Raw genomic sequence first — 16,149 nt, forward strand, 5'->3', positions numbered from 1 at the left:
CTCTTGCTTTCCCTAGGGACAGTCCCTCGCATTTGTTGCTTGGGGTCCGTAAGGGATGTGGGGAGCTGGTCCTGGCAGGGAATGCAACAGAGCGATGGCTCTTTTGATCCTCAGAGAGGTGTGATTTGGGGCTCCAGAGAGACCTGAAATGCAGGGAGAAAACATCAAGCTTAATGAGTCGAGCCAGCACAGCCCAATAGAAATAACCCCAGGGGAGATGCTGGCGCCTGTGGGTGATGGATGGGGGCTGAGCACCAGGACAGACCCTGTTCTGCCCCTGCCCATGGCTGCTTGGAGCTGGTGCACTCAGGCTCTGGAAAGGCTCATGCCTCCCAAGCGTCACCTCTGGCACGTGGGTCTGCTTGGTCCTGCTCTGTGAGCACAAACAATAAAGCAAAGGCTGAGTGCTGATAAAAAATGTGAGGTTTCATTGGATAACTGGGGTTTTCTGACTACAAACCTCACATACACTTCCCAATAAACATGTCCCAACCAGTTCTCACCAGTAACACCCGTGAGGGTCCTACGCTGGAGCTGCATGTACCCATGGAGAGGGAGAAATGAGCCCTGGGGGATGAAGGGCGATGAGGGACAGGGGCAGGAGCCAACGCAGGGAGAGTGCTGGTGAGGAGCCATCCGAACCACAGCCGGGGGGACTGGAGCAAGAGTGGTCGGCACTGCCGGGAGCCGAGCACCCACGCAAGCCGGACCCGAGGCTGCCCTATGGCAGGGCGGGGGGTCGGCGCGCTCCCCAGGGCTGGCTCTGCCAGGGATGGTGGTGTCTGCGGAGGGAGGCGATGCAAACGGCCTTTCCGCTGCGAAAGCAGGTGATTGCTGGGTTTGGGGCTCAAAGTTGCGTCAAGGTCCCTTGTGCTCGGTCTCCAGTGGGCTGAGATACACAGCCAGGCAGAGGTGCCGTGCTGGGGACATGATGTCTCCATCGGCTCAGAGAACGACACTGCTTTTGGGAAGGATGTCATTTGTATGAAGCCTGCTCGGCTCTATTTTAAACTAGCTCTTTTTTCCTTACCTTGATTTCATTAGCTAAATATTTGCTCTTACAGGACACTGGTGATGAGATTAACATGTATTTCTCGCTTATCTGAGAGCAGGTTTGGTAGGCACAGAGGTTCCTACGGCATGCGTGCCAGCAACCTCCGAGAAGCAGTAGCGTTTCCCCAGGGCTGGCTGGGAGAGGCCATGGAGGGGATGATGGAGGGGATGGAGGGGATGGAGGGGTGGCACTGGCAGTCAGGGAAGGCAGTGGCGAAGCTCCTGGCATCGCGTTCCCAGCCAGGGGTTCCTGTGCGTTGCTGCCCAGGGCTGGGGGAAACCTTTGGCCAAATGTCTTGGAGGAGAATTTGGAAAGTTGGACTTGCCTCCTCCCCCCAAAAAAAGAGAAAAAAAGGGTGAAGTATTCAGTTGCAAAAAACCCCCATATGTAATAATTCCTTTTTCTTTTTTAATTTGAAGCAACAGAATTATTGGTTCCGTTCAAAGGAAAATGTAAACACTAGTGACAAACCAGTCACATCTGAAAGCCTCTCTCATTTGAGAGTCAAGAAAATGGTTTATTGCATAAAGGTAAATGACATTATTAATTTATTTGCTATTTCCGAGCCACCAAAAAGTCTGAAGAAGTGCTATGTTCTGTTGACACTGACACAAAATAACTGTGACAGGTCACTCCTACTCTTCAAAATTGTCAGAGGAGCAAAAGAGCAGAGATTTGTTGACTTGTCCGGCTCTGTACCCCGAAAAACCAGGGAGGTGCTGAGGCAGAGCCTGGCCCTGGGTACCATTGCTGGGCCGGGGCAAAGCACCGTTCTGAAAAGCAATTTTTAAGAACAGCATTAAACAGAACAAAGCAAAAAGCACTGACTTTAAAATTTTTTTTTTTTTTTAAACAGGAAAAAGGCTTGTGGCTTTCTTTTCTTTTTAAGAAAAAAAATCTTTGAAAGGACAGCCCCTTTTTTTTTCTTTAATATCTACAGCAATGCCTGCCGGAGTTCAAGGTATTTGGCTGCTGACAGATTCGGGCTGTCAAAGGGAACTCCTGCCAGCTGGCACCGTGCAGGCAGCCTCGGCTCAAAGACAGATGAACCGTACTGTGGGTGGCACCGGGAGCTTGAAGGGCAGGGAAGAAACCTTTAAGATGTGAAGTCAACCCTTTGCAAGGCAAGGATTAAGGTTTCCGGTGTCACTGATATTCTGCTCCTTCTGCCCGTGTTTTAGGGGGCTGCCCTTAGCTACCTGGTGGGGTGCTACATCTGCAACAGGAGCCCCCCCCCCTACACCGTGAACAGCCCCAAAGGCAGCAGGCTGGGGGCACAGGGGGGCTGGCGGGTGGGAGGTCTGCGGGGCTCGGTCTCTCCTTGGCCAGGGAGCAGCACCTCACCTCCCACAGACCCTGGGCAAATGCCACGCTTGTGGCCGGTCCCCAAGGTTTGCAGAAGCCACTGAGAACTGTGATTGATGGGATTGAGCAAGCGTGTGGCTCCTTATCTGCCCCTACAAACGCTCCAGTGGGGCCAGCGGCCGCGATCAGCGCTGCGGTTCCAGCAGCACTAACGAGTGCATCTAATGAGTGGAGGGGGCCAGAGATGGTGACTGGGCTGCGTGGCAGGAGGGGATGGTGAGGGGACCCAGTGCCACTGGAGTCACCTCGGTCCCCACTCAGTGCTCTGCTCTGAGCTGCCTTGTGGGCTGAATCGTCCCGTTCCCCAGCCCTTCACCCATCCAGCCACTGAGCCACGTCTCGCTGCTTCCTCCACCCCTGATGACATATGCCAAGTCCAATACAGCTTCTTCTACAAAGTTCAAACAGACTCTATGATTTTGACCTTTTCTAGGCCAAAAAAAAAAAAAAGGGAATAGAAAGGAAGTCCTTGATCTGTTGAGAGAAGCAGTATTCACAGATAAAACAGACGTGGTAAAGCAGAATGGAGTTGGCTGGACACATTTTGAGACAGTCATTTCATCGAAAAAATGCTATTTCATCAAAATCTTCTGGAGGAAGACATGAATTTGGGTATAATCTCACTTCAGAAGAAAGAAGAAACACGTACCTTACAAAGCTCCCCATCTCTGCAGCTGTATCTTTTAGAGCAGAGTATTTTCCTCCTTCTCGGTGGCTTTTCCTTTATACTTTAACAAACCCCAGTACAGGTGGGCAAAAAACCCTTACGCAGTGTGCAAACTGGTGGGGGCTGCAGGAGGAGCGGGTGCACCCGCTGCCCGGGTTGCTCGCAGGGCGCTGCCCTGGTGAGGACCTGCGAAGGAGCAGGATAGGGCAGGGCAGGAGAATCCGGAGAGGGCTCAGGCAGAGACCGAGGTCTGGGGTTCCGAGCATTCCCCCGCCATACCCAGAAGCACCCATGGGCTCTCCGCAGCCCCCGAATTTCCCGAGCAGGAGCAAGGCACCGGGCGCATCCCAGCCTCTTGTCTCCTCCATTTTTGGGTGTGACGGCGCGGAGGGAGAATGCATGGTGGGATCTGGACTTCCCTAAGGCTAAAATTGGGTTTTCAGGGCCTGAGTGTAGGTAGGACATGGCCCAGCGGCGCAGACGGCAAAGGCAGAAAGAGAGATGGATGGCATTCAGAGGTGTCTTTCATTTGAATGCTGCCCGCTTCGGTTTGATGGAGCAGGTCTGGGGATGGCATCGGGTGGTCAAATATCTAGTCAAAATTTAGATTTCTGCTTTCCAAAGGAAATAAATCTCAGTGTACTTTGGCAAATCTTTGACTCATTTTTTCTCCAAGACTTTTCTGGGGGAAAAAAAAGTAAAAAATGCAAGCTAAATTCCCTTTCATTCCAGTTTCACAAAGTTTGACCAATTCAAAATGACTTTTTTGGGCGGAGGAGGGAAGGGCAGCGATTTTTCTTCATTTCCCTATATTGCTAACAAAATCCAAGTTATTTCTATCAGATCTGTGCCAAAAGGAGTTTCTCCTGGATTTTCAGAAAACCCTTCTGCAGTTCAAATCCTCCTTGCAGTTTCCTGTCGCCATGTGCTGCTCAGCTCCCTAATAAACAATTGCAGTAGACCGGGCATCTAGCTATAGAAATCAATATGAAATTCATCTTTGCAGGTGAGTCTTCCCTGGCACGCTGTATGGAGGGGGGGTGCTCAGGAGAGCACAACCTCTGCAATACCACCCCACCTCCAGTCCCCATGGGGGCAAAATAAACCTTCCCCTGGAAGAAGCCTCACCCAGGACCGTCCTGCCCGATGTTATACATCAGCTATTTTGCTGCAGATTATTTTGTCAGGAATCACCTGGCACTGGGGTCGGAGAGGCATGACACCAGGGGGATGGGCTGGGGGGGTGCCAGCAGCCCGGCAGACAGCCGGAGCACCCTGGGGGCTGCTTGGGTGCTGTGCCATCCAACACACATATTGTAGAGGTTTTATAGTTTTTCCCCTTTCTGATGCATGGCTGGGTGATTTTTCTTTGCTTTGGAACAAGATGCAGAAAGCTTGACAAATGGCAAGGAGAAAAATTTCTCGCGCCAGAATAATTCAATTCTATTGTAATTCTTCGCTGCGCGACATGCTCCCTCGAACTTGCTATGGGGTGAAAATCACTTTCTGGAGAGTATAACATGCGGAAAGCCTCAGAAAGCTCGCTGGAGCTGTCTGTGCTTTTGTCCTCCCCTGCTGCCAGCCTCGACTGCACTGTCAGGGTGGGAAATGCAAAGTAAAAGGGCTCTGGATGGTGTGAAGTTGGTGTCTGCTCCCCAAAATCCTGGTCTGGGTTCTGGACCCAAAAGGGAGCCCCACACGTCTCCAATGAGCGTACATTTCCTTGGCAAACTCCCAGCTAGTCCTTGCTCTACAGCTCCAGCCACGGCCACGGTTCCTTCCGGTTAATGGCATTTTCTTCTTAAAAATTCTGCTGGAACTTCTGGCAAATGAAAAATTTCCCAGTCCCCCCAGTTTGGGAGCTGGAGATGCAAGACAGCCACCATTCCCCCGTGTCATGTGGAGGGGCTTGTTAAGCCCTTTGCAGTGCTCTGCCATTAAGAAGGATATAGAAATGGCAAACACCACTAGCTTTTTTTTGGCAGTTTATCACAAGAAGATCGAAGGGACACTCCAGGCAATCAGAGAAGGATAAAAATTGCTTGGAAAGAAAAGTCAGCCTACCGTTCCCTTGTGTGATTATTTTCAGCCCTTTGGACCTAAAAATCAATGCTGGAGTGTGGAAGGCGATGGCGTGTGAGCTGAGCAGAGGCATCCCCAGCCTGGGGTGATGCTCTCTCTCCCTGGCGCTGGGGAGGCAGTGGACCATCTCTGGGGCTGCAGGCACCCGCTCCCCATCCCGCTCCCCAGTGCCAGCTGGCATCACGCATGCACAGGTCTGCCCCACAGGGCTTCTCATTTCGGAAAGGATTCAGCATCTCTCACTGCCACGATTTTTGGAAAGAAGAGGTGCCGGTGCCCGCTCGCTGCAGGGGACATTTCTCTTTGAAGGTCTCTCGGTGCTGCTTTTAAAAGCCTTATGGGCTTGTGCCGCTGGAGAGGAGGAGGACCAGGGGGGATAAATTAGAGCCGTGAAATTGGAAGCACCTTGGCGAGCCCTGTTAGCAGGACTTGCACAAAGACAGGCAGGAGGCTCCTGCAGCAGGACAGGCAGCACGAGACGGACAGCACAAGACAGGAAAGGCAGTGCACAAGAGCTCTCCTTCAGTCTCCTGGAGCAAAGAAGTGGCCCTGTCCCCTTGAGCATCCTTGTGTGTGTGTGCGAGGGCCCATGCGTGCCTGCGGGACTGCTCCTGGGCATTGCCCATCGCAGGGCATCGCTCCCTGCCCGCGGCGTGGGACAGCCCGGAGGCCTCCCTGGGTCGGCGGTGGCAGCCGTGGGTGATGACTCCCTGCTGATGGCAATTTCTAGCCTGGCCAATTTTTCTGCCTCTTAACTTACGCTTTATTGATGTTAGGCAGCGGTATTTTTTAAAATCGAAATGTCATGTAATGCTTGAATCAAGTGTCTTACAAAAACCTGGAGGGCTAAATATAGTTAATTTGCACAGTAACCTTCACCCGCCAAGCCAATGTAAGTCAGCAGAGGAGAGCCACAGCCATGGCTTTGCTTGACGGGGGAGTCAGGGGGCTGGATTTTAGCTCCTTGATGTATAAAGGCACTCACGGAGCGGGGAGTGGGCAGAGGAGCCCCGGGGGACGGTGGCAGGAGGTGGGCGATATGGGCAGTCCCCAGTGGGGATGGTGGGTACCACGGATGCTGGGTAGTTTTGGAAGGATGCAGGCTGCATCAGGTCAGCTGGCCTGGGGGAGAAAAAACGATCAGCCTTGCCGGTGTGGGGTAAGGCGAGGTGTGGGATAAGGGAAGGTGTGCAGGAAGGTGACGCTGCCCTTCCCTGGCTGTCACAGCTGGATGTTGTCTTGCCTCAGGCCATTCGCAGCATCTCTTCCCTCTCCACTAATAGGATTTGGGAGCTTAGCTACCTTTGTGCAATAATGACAGCTCACCCCAGAGTCTTTCAGGCATGGCTGCTTGGCTGCCTAAAAGCCTGGAAAACTGCTAATGAAAACTAATTCCTGCCCGGAGCCGCGGCACCCGGCGCACCTTGGCAGGGCGGTTCGGCTGCGGCCACCCCTTCTGCACGTAATGCCCGCAGGGGTTGCCTGCTGCCTGCGCGGCTGCCGGCCCCCACACCGCCCCGCAGTGCGTGGGCTCCTTCGGGGACGGCAGCCGCTCACCCCGTGCCAGTGCAACCCGCCCTGCTCCGCAAGGCTCTCCGGCACAGCCCTCCAGGGTGCTGCAGAAGGGCAGGGGCACCGATCACGGCTGCAGAGCCCTAGCAAGGAGGGCATCTCTAGCAGCAGGGAGGTTTTAATCTCACGGAAAAGGCTTAAGAAAATTCAGAGGCCGAAGCATTTCTGGCTGAAAATGAGGAAGATGTGTGTGCAAAAGCCTTTGGCTTTCCTACACCCAGGGCCTGGCATCCATCCTGACCTCCTTGCAGATGCCCACAGAAAAGCTCATGTTTTATTTAGCCCTCCTGGCCTACTGAAGCAGTATTTCCTACCCTCAGCTCCCTTTCCACCCAGCTGTTTCCCTCTCCTCTCCTTTGACACAGCCTGATGCTTCCCTGAGCGCCTGCCCTTGGTACCCAGTCTCTCCGCCACAGGAACGCAGTGCTGCAGGCAGCCTATCTCTGCCCTGCAAGTGCTGCTGAGTCTAGAGAAATTTTTTTTTTTTCCCAAAAAAGATGAACTGTGCAATTATTATCCTAATGGATGTGACACGTTCTCCACGTACTGACACATAACATATGGCGCAAGATTACATCCCCCTAAATGATTCATGCAGTTCATCACCACCGTGATTATCTGCTCCTTTCCAGAGCCGTGTCTTCCCATGCAGCTACAATTCATGACCCCCCTCCCCATGGCCCCTCCTCGGCTCCAGCTGCTGTGGCATTTTCAGCCTCAGGTAGACACCGGGCAGCTTTGCCCATCGTACCGGTTGTCTCCAGCCCATCTACTTGTGCAATGAACCCAGTTCACAGAGCATGGATAGCTTGTCTTCACTCCTTGCCTTTTAATAGCACCCTTTGGCCAGGCCAGGGTTTCCCTGCCAGCACCTTCGTGATGAGGCTGCGAGGGTTAGGGACACACATCCCACAGGTGAGACGGTTGGAGCAGTTTACCCACGAGAAGAATTTATTACTCCTACAACAGAAAATTCCTTCAAGGAAAAAGTATTCATTGAGATGCAAATTCACCATCCTCTCCTCAGAAAATAAACCCATTTTTCCTGCACAAAGCTCCAGTAACCTATTTGTAGGAGCACTGCTCAACAGCGGTATCTCCAGCTCCCCAGGAAAATTAGCGCGCATTAGCACGGAGCAGTGTATGGGAACAGAGAGCAGCATCCTGGGCTTGCTTATCCTTGGGACATTCAAGAGCGAATTAATACAATTTAACTTTTCTGATTCACACATTTTGCTGGGGGACTTTAAATGGGTTTTTAATATAGAAGCCTGGTCTGCAGCATGTGACTCAAGAGAGCCTCTTGGGGCATTTACCAACCAGTCTGCTTTAATAGAAAAACCGAGCCATGGTGACATGCAAAGCCTCGCATTAGGGGAGGCAAGGTAACGATGCTATATGCTGCTCACTTATAACCAAGAGCTAATTATCTGATGAATTCTGTGGGAATGGAACCGATACCAAATTATTTAAGATACTACGGACAAAAAGCTCTGTTAAAAAAACATTGCTCAGGCGGCAAGTTAAGTACTCAAATGTTGGGAAAGGCCAGATTTGTGGTTCCTGCGCAACTTTAATTTTGTGCATTCCATGTGCACTGGAATGAGAGAAAAGCCCCAGGAGAAAGGAGTAAGTGATCATTTAACTAAACACTGCATCGTAAAGTAAATGGGGGCAGAACGAAGGTCAAACTGACTACCATAAAACTAGCCTTGCCTAATTTCTGAAGCTTGAGCTTGCAGCCTTTTAACGGAGACTTTGGCGAGATTTCCCAACCTCTTTTTTTTAAGTTTTCCAATGGCTAAAAAAAAAAAACCCAAGGGAAAGGAAGGATGATGTGCAGAGCCTTCCCATGCCTTCACCTTGCCAAGCTGGCTGACCCACAGGGCGAGGAGCAAGGCCAGCAGCTCCGGTCCTTGATTGACTTGACAGCTTCAGCCGGGGTTTTGGATTAATAAACCTTAGCTGACAGATCTATCTCATCAGACAGAAGTTCTTGTTATCCAAATTGCTCCTCTGCAGCTCTGGGCCTGAATCATTTGTCTCTTTCTAAAACACATTGAAAGGCCATCAGTTGCCTCCAAAGCCATTTCTGGGCGGTTTGTCCTTTCAGGGGCCGTGCTGCTGCCTGAAGCCTGCCTGCCCACAGCCCTGCCTGCGGTGTGCATGGTGCTGGAGTCATTACGGGCTGTGCAACCCTCCCTTCCCCTGGCCTTCCTCCCGCCTGGGACCTCTCCATCTCGCTGAACAAAGAAATCGGCACCACCCCAGCTTCTCCTGAAAAGCCCAGCAAGTGCCTGTACGCTGTTTGCAAAGAGCCTTAGGTGTACCTCAACTGTACCCCTATTAGCTCTCAGTCTGAAATCATGCCAGAAATCAAACAGGAACCTTCCAGGCATTTGAAATGAAATATAACCCAACTTTGCAGCTGCCTGGGCTTCTGTAGGGAGCTGTTGTCTCGCCCGCACGGTCTCCAGCTGTGCATTCCCCATACAGTCGTTTGGTCTCCAACCATAAATTGCACAGTGAGACCGTGGCCTCGTCTCAGTGCTGACGGGTTTGGGTACGAGAGAGTATTTCAGGGTACCACCAGCTTCTGGCAAGAGCTGCAAGCCAAAGCAGCCACCAGAAGCCTGTCCAGAGCCACTGATTTAAAAATATTTATCTCTGGTAAATATTGTTTAACATGCCTAACATCAGTTAAAAACGAACTGGGAAGTATTTCCCCCAGCAGAGGAGCAAGAAGTGTAATTAGCAATAAAAAGCAAAATCCACCAACAGCCAGAGTGGGAAAATAGACAGCAATCAATGTGAAACACAGCAAATTGATCTGGGAAGCAAAAGCGATGAGCAGAACAAATCCCTGGTCCAAGGGGGCAAGAAAACAGCAAAGGGGCTTTTTCAAGCTCTGAAGGAAGCCGAGCGACAGGGAGCTGGGGACCGTAATCCAGAGCTATACTGACATGGAAAAGGCAGAGGCGGACAGTAACTCTTCCTGATTTTCCTACGGAGCGCAGCCAGCCAGATGCTCCAGGGCATGCCCCAGCCCCGGCAGGAACAGCCTTGCCCCCCCGGCCCCCTGTGAGCTCCCAGACCCCCATCCCACCGCCTCCCAGGGGTGACCGTTCCTGCACAGCCGGCAGCCTGCCAGCTCCTCTATGCCCGCTCCGTATAATTGCTCTCGCAGCTATAAATAATCTTTATCTCCCTCTCCACTCTTCCCATGATGTTCCCTGGGATGCAGAGGCATGGCTTCCCTGTGACTCAGCCCCTCGGCGCTGCTCAGCCGCTGCCACCGTGACTCTGCCTGTCCCTGGGGCACTGGCATGTCTCTGGCGGGTGGCCGAGCAGCGAGGACAGGCTGGGGACGATGGCGAGGTGGCTTTGCCCTGGCTCTGCAGCTGTGCAGAGCCATGTACCGGCCACGCACCGTATCCACAGGGATGGGTTTGGAGGAGAGGGAAGGAATTTCAGGGAGGGAGACTCTTTTTAGTGTGTTTTGTTTGCAAAGGGATAAAAAAGAAGAAAGAAAGGGGGAAAAAAAAGACAAATGAGCATTTTCTTTTCCCTCCTACTGATGGAAGCAAGGAGAGCTTGCCGTGATTTGTCTCCACATTTTGCTTGTCTAGAAGGAAAGCGCTAAGAAACTGCTGTGTTTCCAGCAACTCCTCCCCTTGCCCTAAGAAGGCATCGCTTGACTCAAATGGTTGGCGTCCCTCTGAGGGCAGTGCCTGCCTTCCCCTGGCACCAACAGCAGCAGGAGGGGGCACCACGCCGGGGGGTGCCCAGGGGGACGAGCAGGGAGGTTCCCGGCGAGGGTGCAGCAAGCGGTGTCGGGAACAGCAGCAGGAGCTGGGCACCGGCTCCGCGCTCATTTTCCCAAGGCATGCCAGGTCTGGGCATCTCGGGGGCATTTCTCGGCCACGGCTGAGGCCATGGCTGCCGGAACAAGGTGCATCACTGGTGTGAGCTCGGCCACCTCCTCGCCCCAGCCCTCTCTTGGGGCAGGTTTGGACATGGATGCACCCCAGGGAGCCCACGGGGACAGGCAGCCGCTAACAGGCATGAAGAAACCTCTCAGTGGAAACATTGCTCTCCGGAGAACCACTTTTTCAGCAGCAGCTGTGAGATTCAAGCCATTTTTTCCCCTTCCATTTAAGGAGATACCAATAAAAAACAAGCACAAAACCACATTGTGGTGCCATTTTTCAGTTTAGAGGAAAGCAGGAATTACACCATTTTCTAGGAAAGTCACAATTCAAATGCCCGGGGTTTGAAAAAGAATTTTCCCTCTGAAAACAACCGCTTTCATCATTATCAACTGGGGAAAAAAACCCACAATGCTTTCCACAGACAATTTCCTGGCTCTTTGGGAGCATCAGGCCCCGTTGGGTGCCCTAGTGTGCTCGGTGTCGCCCCACTCGAGGACGCTGCCCGCTGTGCCCTCTCCCTGGGCACCCAGCCCTGGCCGCTGCCCACCCACCAGAGCAGCCCAAACTGTCTGGTAATTGGGAACTAACTGAATCCATTTGCAATTATCTCCCCCCCCCCCCCCCCCCCCCCCAGCCCCCGGTTCTGTTTCCACCCTGGAACGCTGTGCTGTTTCGGGCTGAGAGCAGCATCTGAAATTATCAGGGCTAATTCCCTATGGCTCTGTTTATTAGGCCAGAGGACTTCCCCAGAGTAATCAAACCCAGCCAGAAATCGCATAAAACCCACAAAACAAACACTGGTGTTTGCAGCACAAAGCCCTTCCTGTCTCATTAAGATCAATTAGGTTGTCTTGAGCAAACTTTCCGCTTTCTTTCTGCTAAGTCTGGACCATTAAGCCCATCCTCCACCTACACAAGCTCAACAGCGAATCTGAAGGTGAAAAATACCCATGCATCACTGCCGTTGCTTCCAGGCAGGCTCTCTCCAAAGCTGGTTGCAAAGATAAAGGCATCAAGGTAGGGTGGGTATCCAGGATATCTCTCTCACACCCCTTTCCCACCCCCCCCCCGGGCAAAAGGATGTGCACACACGAGACATCTCCTCTCCATTGCTCTCAGGATCATCCTGGCTCACCCGACTCTGGCACAGGCTGCAGGACACTCTCTGTGTACATGGGGTGGGCTGGCAGGCAGCTCAGCCTGGGTTAATGCCTCACAGTATTTATTGGAGGCCACAACAAAGTCTTCCAGGGCCAGAAGTCCCAGCTGGTGTAGAGCAGCGTGGCTCATCTGTGGCGCTGATTTACATGGAGCATCTGCTGCAAGGGGAAGGGAGGAATACATTAAAGCACCATAAATTCAGGTGGTGGAGCAGCCCTGGCAGCCCCAGCTCCCCAGCAGCCAGGGTTAGCCATCCCTGGCAGCATGCAGAGTCCTGGGGGACGACAGCCCCGAGAGAGAGAGAAGGAAGGAGAAGGGGTGTTGGCTGGTCCCCCGGCACTAGTTGTAGGTGGCCTGGAAGAGCTGCCGTCGCAGGGTGCATCCTGACCCTCATGGGCTGCACGCAGCGATGGAGCTGCTGCAGCCCAGCGCGGGGGGATGCTCCGAGGCACCAGGGGAGCTGGGGTCCCAGGCCCAGAGGACTGTGCACATCCCCTCTCTCTGGGCCGTAAGGACCACATGCAAATTCCCAGCCTGGCATCAGTGACCAGCGGCCGGAGGTAAGCTGGGACTTCAACTGCAAACCCTTAGATCTGCAGCCTCCGTCCCCCACCTCCCTGCTGTGTAACAAGCCCACTTTCTCGCAGGCACGGCTGAGCATCGCACAGAGCAGAGCAGACGTGGCTTTGCTGAGAGCCAGCAAGAAAAGGAAAGACATAATTAAACTCCTGACTCTGGCTACAGACATTGCATAATGAAATTAGCCCCCCGGTCCCAGGCTGTGAACTTCCTGCAGAGCAGGCGGGCGCAGACTGCAGCAGCAGCCCTCCGAGGCGACAGCAGCAGCGCCAGCTCACGTTCAGGGGCGTTCGCTGGCCCTGCTCAAGGCTGGGCATCCTCTGAGCTCTCCACAAAATCACTCCCGCAAACTGCTCAAGGCTTGCAGATGCCGGCACAAACTCGTGGGGCTCCCACAGGGAGGGAGCTCTCTGCACCCGAATGGGGACAGCAAGCTCATGTGCTCAGACAAGCGTCCTATTTCCATCAAACTTAAACATAGTAGGACTTCTGTAGGGGTTTCTGAATCGTCCCAGGTTCAACTGGAAGAGGATATTCTCATTCCCAAATGAGAGCAGCCTGGCACAGGAGCGCACACGTGCCAGGCAGCTCCTGGATCCTGCTGCTCGGTATCCCCAACTATGGAGACAACAAATTTGCGACTGCTTGTGAGCCCAGGAAGTCACTCAGAGAGGATGCTCCGGGGGAAAGATGATGTTAATTCAATGGGGAGGGTGCCTGTGTGTTGCCTGGGGATGGAAAAGGAGGAGGGAGGGGAGCTGCCCCTGCCGGCTCTGTGAACCACAGGAGAATCTGATAGGATTTCTGCTAGAAGGCAAATAACATCAACCAGCCTCCAGAGATTGTTTGTTTTCTCAGAAATCTTAACATGCAAGAACTGGAAAATAAACAGCAATCCTAGAGAAACCCCAAAGTCTTTTTTTTTCCTCTTTTTTTTGGAACCCAGAAGAAGTGGCTGTGCAGGTCTTGCCTGCTTGCTACACTAGGTGCTGCAAGGGATGCCTGCAAAGGGAGGACCAGGAGTCATACAGATGCAGGAAAAATGACAGGCTTACGTGGCCTGCTTAAAGTTTTAAACTTAAAAGTGGAATTGGAGCCTGGTTCTGCTCTGGCATGTCTGGAAGCTGGTGTGGGTTATTCCTCCCCTGCCGTGCTCGCCCCAGCCCTCTGCTCTGTCCCTTCGCTGGCCCAGCCGTGCAGGCAAGGGGCAGCATCTCTGCCCTCAAAGCTGGATGCACAGGTACCTTTATGGGACTAAACCAACATAGTAAAGCTGCCACTCGAAAAGAGCCAGGAGCAGATGGTGTCACGCACATACGCGCTTGCATTTTCCCCTTCCACCAGCAAAGCTGCTAAACGCCTTGATCCCGCGTGGAGGATGTTTGCTGAATCCTGCTTTGAAAGTTCGGTGCAACTCAGAGGACCCGTACTTGCAAGGACACGGGGAGGAAGGGGAAGCTTTCCAATATGAGGATGAAGCAGAAAAGAGCTCCTGCCAGTGGCACATGAAGTAGGGGATGGGGCAGAAGAGCCATGGTGAAGTGCTCAGGTTGTTTTGAAGAGCAGCCCCTGCACCAAGCCAAGGAGAAATCTGCAGGGATCCACGCTGGAGAGCGAGAAGTGTGAGGTGCGTTTGCAAACGGACAAAGCCATCAGCTGAAAAATTGAGTGTTTGCACCTAATTATTTTCAGTAACTGACCAGCTTTACGGATGGTTGAATAATATTCGTCAGATAAATTATTCATGGTTTCTTTCCACTGATCAGCAAATCAATTAGCCACAAACCTCTCTTCAATTATTCATCCAGCTCCAGCAGGATAAATGGGGAGATTTATGACACAGACAACCAACTAATGTATATTTCCAAACAGGGACCCTTAAAATCCTTAAACCTTGTTCTGAACTGGCTCTAACGATCCAGCGCTTTGATTCACAGTTAAACTCTCTGAGCTCATGTCCTGTATGCTGCCTGCTCTCTAATGTCTCCTGCCACTCAGCATACCTGGGAGGTAAGGCAGCGTGGACCTGCGGGCACGGGGCACGGAGAGACATGGTCTCGGGAGGTTCAGCAGGGCTCACAAGTGATCTGGAAATACAGATGTTCTCCGCGATGAAGAAACTGGTAGATATGGCCAAGTCAAATACAAGACCTGGTGCAGAAGTAACCGGGTAAGCAGCCTGCGGTGTGCATGAGGTCGTGTGTGATGACGTACAAATCTCTCCAGCTATGAACTCCACGGATATGGGCCTGTTGGAAAGTTGCAGTTCTGCAAATTAACCTCTACTGTTATTATTCACTGTAAAAGCACTCTCACACTGAAATTAAGGAGTGTTGACAATATTAAGCTGCACAGTAAATGCAAGTAAGAGTTATTAGACTAACAAATAGTCAAATTAGCATAAGAGCTGGCTTTGCCTCACTGGAGTGGCAACCTTAGAGGTTGTGTAAGTGAAGCATAATTCAGCATAAGTGTGATAAGTGACCAGGACTGCACAGAGAGATCTCTAAATTGCCCTGCTTTGCAAGACTTCACATCCCGACTATATTGGTGCTCCAACTCAGAAGTGAGGCCTTCCTGCCATACCTGGCATGGCCACAGGTCCCTCATAGCAATCTACAGTATTGCTCGTTAATATGGTTGGAAATTAGGGTTGTGGCTGGCCTGCATAGATAAAGCGGGTCCAGATGTAGGAGGGCAGCTGCTGTATATGCCAGGCAAAGCTGCTTTTCCTGCAGTGATGTAGGAACAGGCGCAGGAATAGCAAGGCACTCCAGGGGAAAAGCATCACTTGCAGCTTTGATTGATCTGGTTAGTGGATTAAGCTCATATTCATATAAATACACTTGCTACCTTAATCTGCTTTCATTCAGCTGCCTGAGAGGCCCCCCTTCCCACATAGTCCCATCCATAACTACAGAGGGTTCGTTCATTTGGAGCAGCTTTGGCTACAGGCAAGAGGCTGTGAAGGCACTCTCCTCTGCTGGCGCTCACAGCCTCCCCCGGGGATGTGTGCCCAGCCCGGCGTGGTGACCTGGTGCAGAGCAGCCTCCAGCCTTTACCTGGAGAAACTGTTGGCTGTGGGTTCGACAATTTTCCCGTAGTTAGCATCCCGGTGCAGAGGAACTGTAGCCACATCAGGGAGCTGAGCCAGTCAGCTGTGTCAGGGGTAACTGCTGCTTGAGAGGCAGTGGGAGGCTGGGCCAGCCAATTCTGCATCTCACAAGGGTCCCCCATTCATGCCGCGAAGGGACGGTGATTTCCTTTGCAAAGAGCGAAGGCGCAACGGTTCCCTCTTTGCGAAGTGCTGTGAGCCTGCGGGTAGGAAGGGTGTGAGCAGGGCTGCAGGCTGGCATCCCTCTGCCCTTCACCTTTCAGTGCTGCATGTCCTCGGTGCTGAAGACAGCTAATCAAGGAGCCGCTTCTCCTGGATCACTGGTTCTGCACCCCAGGAAACACTCAAACTGAGGCTGGATGTCCAGGACAGGACTCACCACACTTCAGCCGCTGCTGTCAAAAGCCAAGGTCTGTGGAGTTAAGAGATTTCTAGTGGCATCAGTTACCATCCCTGTCACCCACAGGCAAAGCCCACCTATGGCAGGGTGCCTTCAGTGCCGTTGGGGTCAGAGCTGCTACAGCAATGCCCCTGGTGAAGCATCGTACCTGTGGCTGGGCAGGGCTGGAAGAGGTAGGAAGGCACAGCAGGGGCAGGAGGGGGACTGGAAAATTGATACTGA

Source organism: Gymnogyps californianus, chromosome 8, assembly GCF_018139145.2.
Source record: "Gymnogyps californianus isolate 813 chromosome 8, ASM1813914v2, whole genome shotgun sequence".
Classification (NCBI taxonomy): domain Eukaryota; kingdom Metazoa; phylum Chordata; class Aves; order Accipitriformes; family Cathartidae; genus Gymnogyps; species Gymnogyps californianus.